The sequence below is a fragment of the Phascolarctos cinereus genome, unplaced genomic scaffold (assembly GCF_003287225.1).
Source record: "Phascolarctos cinereus isolate Bilbo 61053 unplaced genomic scaffold, phaCin_HiC Scaffold_315;HRSCAF=914, whole genome shotgun sequence".
Lineage (NCBI taxonomy): Eukaryota > Metazoa > Chordata > Mammalia > Diprotodontia > Phascolarctidae > Phascolarctos > Phascolarctos cinereus.
In genome coordinates this window covers 13,103-19,512 of record NW_027555642.1, presented here as the reverse complement: position 1 = coordinate 19,512, position 6,410 = coordinate 13,103, and the positions used below count along the sequence as shown (strand labels likewise).

Below are 6,410 nucleotides of genomic sequence, written 5' to 3'. Positions count from 1 at the left end.
GGAAACCACAAGTCTTGGCAGCTGATTGGATATGTAAGGGGAAGAAGAGGGGGCAGTTAAAGGTTGGAAATCTGGGTGACTAGAAGGATGTTGATGGCCTCATCAGAAGTAGGGAAGCAAGTAAGGGGGTGGATTTATAGGGAATAATGAATGTTGAGTCTACTAACCATGTGTGTCTTCCACTGCTTTGTCATAGGCTATCTTCTCTTCTCCCTCTACAACTACTTACCATGGTGACCTCCTCAGCTTTCATGGATTCAGCTAGCAACTCTCTGCACATAATTCTCAGATCTAATTTTTGAGCCCTAACCTCTTTCCTGACCTCTAGTCTGGCATCACCAGCTGCCCATTAGGCATCTCAAACTAGATTTCTCATAGACATCTTAAACTCAACACGTTCAATTTTGAACTCATCCTGTTTTCACCCAAAACCTTTCCTCTTCATGACTTCACAATTACTGTCAAGAGCAGCACCAGCCTCCCAGTTGATCAGGCTTACAATCTAGGTGCCATCCATGATTCCTTACAGTCTCTCTCATACCTGATATCCAATAAGTTGCTAACTCACATCGTTTCTATCTCTGTAATATCTCTCCCAAACCATCTGTCTTCTCTGCTCTGACACTGACACCATCCTCTGCCCTCATTCCTGGACTATTGCAAGTACCCACTAGTTGGCCCCCATCCCCCCACACCTGCACGTGCACCACTCAAATCAGTCTTCCTAAAGCTCACATTTGACCATCTCGCCCACCCCCTGAATCAATCAAGTTCAGCAGCTCACTATCGCTTCCAAGAGCGAATATTAAATCCTCTCTTCTGGCCTTGATAAGCTGGCCCCCCCATATCTTCCTCGTCTTCTTGGGAAAAAAGGGAGAGTTGAGCAGGCCGATTATTCCAAGTATGAAAGGAGTCAGCAGATGGACTATCCTATGAGAAGACAGCAAGAAAGTCAGCAAAGCCATATTACAGAAGATGCCGAAGGGAGGAATGTGTAAGAAGGAAGGTTGTGAAGGGTGTCAAATGCCAGACAGAGGACTGTATGCTTGATTCTAGAGGTGGGTAAGTGGGATCCACTAGTGTTGAGTAGCAGGGTGACATAATAGGACTTGTGTTTTGTTTCACAAGGAAACCAAGGCAAATGGGGTGGAGTGACTTGCCCAGGGTCACATAGCTAGTAAAATACCTCAGCTATAGGATTTGAACTCAGCAAGATGAGTCTTCCTGACTCCAGTCTGGCACTCTAACCACTGCACCACCTGGCCACACCAGGACTTGTGCATTAGAAAAATCATTTTAGAAGAGCAGGGAGAATTTTGATGCAGGGAGGTGAATTGAAGCCAATTGCAATAGGCTAGGCATGAGGTGATGGAAGACTGTACTAGGGAGGTGGCTATGTCAGGGAGGGAATGATGTTATAAAGGAAAAAATGACGAGATTTGGAGACTGATTGGCTAAATGGAGAGTGAATGAGTGAGATTAAAGAATTCTTTAAACTTTTGTACAAATTAGGCTGGAAACAAGGATAACTGGGAACATGTTGGTGCCCTGGACTATAATACAGATGGCGTTGGAGGTATTAGAGAAAAGAATGAGTTCTTTGTACATGTTGAGTCTGAGATGTTTTTGGACACCAAGATGAAATGTCCAATAGGCAACTGGTGTGTAGAAATGAGGGTGAGGAAGGAGAGTAGGGTTGAATGTACCAATCTGAGAGTCATCTGCATAGAAATGGCCATTGAATTCATTCCCATGAATTCATGAGTTTACCAGATGAGTGGGGAGAAAAGTGACAAAGCATTTGGGTATGGCATGGATGAAGGTCTGGTTGAGAAGACTGAAAGGGGGTAGATAGACAGATAGAGCAATGGAAGAGAACAGTGGCCCAAAAAACAAGAAGGGGGAAAGTACCCAGGAGCAGAAGTTGATCAATGGTGTCAAATGCTACAGAGGCCGATTAGCATAAGAATCCAAAGGAGGTCATTCATTTGGTTATTACAATATCTCTTGGGATGTTGAAGAGAGAAGATTCACTCAAGTGATAAGATCCAAAGCCAGACTGCAGGTATTGGGAAGAGAGGGAGAGGGAGGAAATGGAAGAACCAAGCTGGTGGCTCGTCAAGGAGTTTTGCTGAAGAGAGGAGACACACCAGGTATGGTTTCTGGGATGGCCGCATTGAGTAAGGGTTTCTTACAGGTGGATTACAGGTAAGAGTGTTTCTGGTGGCTGGGCAGGAGCCCTAATAGGGAGAGACCAAAGAACAGAGACAGTAGGCACCATATTGTCGTAACTTGCTGGAGAAGAGGGGAGTATTAAGGGCACATCTAGAGGGATCAGTCTTAGAAACAAAGTAGGTTAGAGATAGGGGTGAAGGATGACATAGTTGGAGATAATGGCAGAAGGATTTGACATCAGAAAGACAGAAGAGGAAACTCTTCTGAACATCCTCCATTTTTCAGGGAAGAATCAGGGGAGGTCCTCAAGTGAGAGAGTGAGGCACGAGGAGAGAAGACAGAGTGTTGGTGGAGCTTCTGTGGTGAGTTGGACAGAGAAATGATTAGGAAGATTGGAGGAGCAGAACCATCTATCAGTGTCCCCAGCCAGATGCGCTTTTCCTTAAAAGAAATAGAAACTGTCCTTGGGACTTGATTGACTCAGGAGACTCAGGATCCTGGTTGCTGAGTAAAGTGAGGTTGTTCAGCCCTTTCTTCAGGCTAGACTAGATGCCCATAGGTGGCCAACACAAGGGCAGAAAAGAGGCACTCGGCTCAAAAAGCAAGATGTGGTCACTGCATATCTTTGTTGAACATCCTTCCTCTGCTATGGCAAAGCATCTCCTTTGGTTAGCACTTTGAGAAGTCCCCCATCACATCCAAACACTGCTCAAGCTTCTCTGAGCTCGAGCTTCTCAAGACCTTTTGAAATACAGAGAACTTCTACTTTGACTTTGGAATTGTGAGTTATAACTGGCTCCCTGTTTCCTGGCCTTCTAATGAGTGGTGGGTACAGGACTCTGTGCACCTAGGGCCCATACTGTTTGTGCTGAGAAGCTTCTTTAGTGATTCCAGCATTTCAGCTCTCAGCAGCCATGTAACTTGGTTATCCATCTATTCCCTTCCAAGAGGTGACCTTGATAATCAGCCTACAGGCCCCCAGTAGTGGTCATCATCTGCAAAATTCTGCCACCTTCATCTATGAAATATCCCAGTGTACTAGCACAGAACTCAGGAGGCCAGGGGCCACATCCCCACTCTGCTTCTTACTGGTTATGAGACATCAGAGAAGTCCCTTTACCTCCCTGGGCCTTGGTTTCCTCATTTTTCAAAGGAAGCATTTCGCCTAGGTGGCCTCTGTGACTCTGTGGTTCACCTCTTTCCCATCTGCTGACTCATTCCCTCCTGGCTGTCCTTTCTCTCTTGCCCTCTTTTCTGTACCTCCACCCCCAAACTTGTCTTCTACTTACTCTTTCTTCCCATCCAGTTCCCTCACTTTCATGCCTTTCTTTCTCTCCTTTTCTTCATCTCTCCATTCCATCCCTTACCTTTACCACTCTAACTCTTCATCCACTTCTCTTCCCCTCATACTTTATCCCCCATATTCTTTTATTTTCTTCTTATCTATATCATCTGTCTGTCCTCCAGTCTCCTACCCTGCCCCTCTCACTGCTCTATCTCTGTCTCTCTTTCTCTCCCTGTCCTCACCTTATTCTTCCTTTACAAGTTTTGTCCTCAAAGAGAGTCATGGGAAGTTTATGTTGGAAGGTACCTTAGACATCATCTTATTCAATTATTTCATTTCACAGAAAGTGAAAATGAAGCCTAGAAAAGAGAAGAGAGGTGTCCAAGATCACATAGCTATTAAGTGTAAGTGCCGAGCCTCAGACACAGGGCTTATGATTCCCAAGGCATTGCTTTTTCTCCCACCCAGTAATCTTCCATCTCCCTCTTCATCCATGTTCTGACCCCTCTAGAGGCTCCCACGGCCCCCCCTAGTCAAACTCTGAGGTACCTAGATGGCCCCTTCCTTTGTAGATAAAAGGGTTCAACAGGGGGGTGACAGTGGTGTTAAAGAAGGCCATCCCTTGTTGAGGTCCAGCTGTCCCGTCTGGGTTGGATGGAGGTACATGATGATGCAGCTGCCATAGGTGATGGAGACCACCAGGATGTGGGAGGAACAGGTGGAGAAGGCCTTGCACCAGACCTGGGCAGAGGGCAGCTGTAGGAGGGTTCAGATGATGCCGAAGTAGAATGCCACTGTCACAGTGAGGGCACCGGCCAGGGTGCATACAGCCACCAAGAAGGCAAACAGCTGAAGGAGTCCGGTATCGGTGCATGCCAGAGCCAGCAGCGGGGTGCTATCACAAAAGAAGTGATTGAGCACCGTTGGTCCACAGAGTGGCGGGCAGAGTAGCCAGATGCAAGACCCTGAGAGGAAGAGGAAACTTCCAGCCCAGCAGCCCAGCACCAGCCCCGGGCAGGTTTGGCTGGTCATAAGGGCCAGGTACCTCACGGGATAGCAGATAGCCAGCTATCGGTCCACAGACATTACAGCCAACAGGAAGGACTCCACAGAGCCCAGGGTCAAATAAAGGACCATCTGGGAAAAGCATCTGGGTGGGGAGATGATCTTATGGCCTGTGAGGAGGTGGCTGAGAACCTGGGGAGTGACAACTGAGGTGAAGCCCATCTCCAGCAGGGAGAAATTCCTCAGGAGATAATACACGGGGGTTTGCAGACGGCGATCCACCAAGGAGAGGGCCACAATGAACAAGTTGCCCAGCAGGGTCAACAGGTAAGTGGGCAGGAGAACAGTGAATAGCAGGAGCTGTAGGCCCCAAAGGTCTGTGATACTGAGCAGAATAAACTCAGTGCCCTGGTAGTGGTTCCCCAGCTCACTCCACCCTCCTGGAGACATCTGGAAGGGGAGGAGGGCAGAAAGGTCAGAGGGTCCCAAAACAGAGTCTTATATCTAGAAAGGACTTTAAAGGACCCATCCGTGCAAAAATATTTATAGCAGCTCTTTTTGTGGTGGAAAAGAACTGGAAATTGAGGGGATGCCTATCATTTGGGGAACTGCTGAATAAATTGTGGTGTATGATTGTCACGAAATACTATTGTATTAAAAGAAATGAAGAGCACGTTGATTTCAGAAAAATCTGGAAAGACTTACATGAACTGATGTAAAGTGAAGTGAGCAGAAACAGAACATAGTACTCAGTAACGGCAACATTGTAACCAACTTTGATAGACTTAGCTATTCTCAGTAATACAATGATCCAAGACAATTTTAAAGGACTGGTGATGAAAAATGCTATTCACCTCCAGAGAGAGAACTGATGGAATCTGAATGCAGATCAAAGCATAGTATTTGTCACTTTGTGTGTGTGTGTGTGTGTGTGTTTTCTTTTGGTCACTGTCTTCTTTCACAACGTGACTAATATGAAAATAGTGCATGATTACATACGTATAACCTAGATCAAATTGCTTACTGTCTCAGGGAGGGGGAAAGAGGAAGTTGAGGGAGGAAAGGAGAAACTTTGAAACTCATTTTTTTAAATGGATGTTAAGAATTATCTTTACATGTAATAGGAGGTAAAATATTATTTAATTTTTTTTTAAATGTAAGCTCCTTATAGGCAGGGACTATGTTTTGTTTTTGTATCCCTAGCACTTAAGTAAATACTTAATAGATGCCTCCCTCAAACCAAATAAACCTATTAAATGTTAAATAATGTTAAAAATTAATGTTAAAATTGCCTTTCACATAACCGGAGAAAATACATATGTTTTAAAAAATAGAAAGGATTTTAGAGACTGACCCCAAATCAATTGACTACTTAACAAGCATTTATTAAGAGATACATGAATGTTGGGCACTTTGCTAAGCAGTAAAAATACAAAGAAAGGCAAATGCAGTCCTACATTCAGGGAGCTTACATTATAGTGGAGGAGACAACATGTCAATAATGAAGTAAATAAAAGGAATATATCAAGTATGTGAGGTCAGCTGAAAAAGGGCAGTACAAGCAGCTCTAGAGGAGGGGAGGACTGGGAACAGCCTCCAACCAATATGGGGTTTGTGCTGAGACTGGAAGGAAGGAGAGCACCGGAGCAACCAGGCACGGAAGACAACTAGAACAAACGCATGGGGGAGGTACATGGTGTCATGAGTGAGGAATAGCAGGAGGCTGTTTATTGTAGCTGGGTCTTCCAGTGTATGGAGTTGAGTCAAAGGCAAGAAGGCTGGAAAGGTAGGAATGGGACAGATGGTGAAGGACTTGAAATGGCAGACAGAAGGAAGCACCCTCTGTGCCACTTCCAGTCAGCCAGATGGATGACCCAGAGGATGGAGACATGGGAGAACCACAGGAGAGCAAATAGCCAGTGCACAGGATGGATTCAGATGGAGG

The 6,410-nt window shown here is 45.5% G+C and overlaps 1 pseudogene; it reads right to left on the bottom strand.

Moving 5' to 3' along the window:
* Nucleotides 1-3,989: 3,989 nt before the first annotated feature.
* LOC110204369 (olfactory receptor 6E1-like) lies at nt 3,990-4,915 on the bottom strand (annotated as a pseudogene).
* Between the last annotated feature and the right edge of the window lie 1,495 nt (nt 4,916-6,410).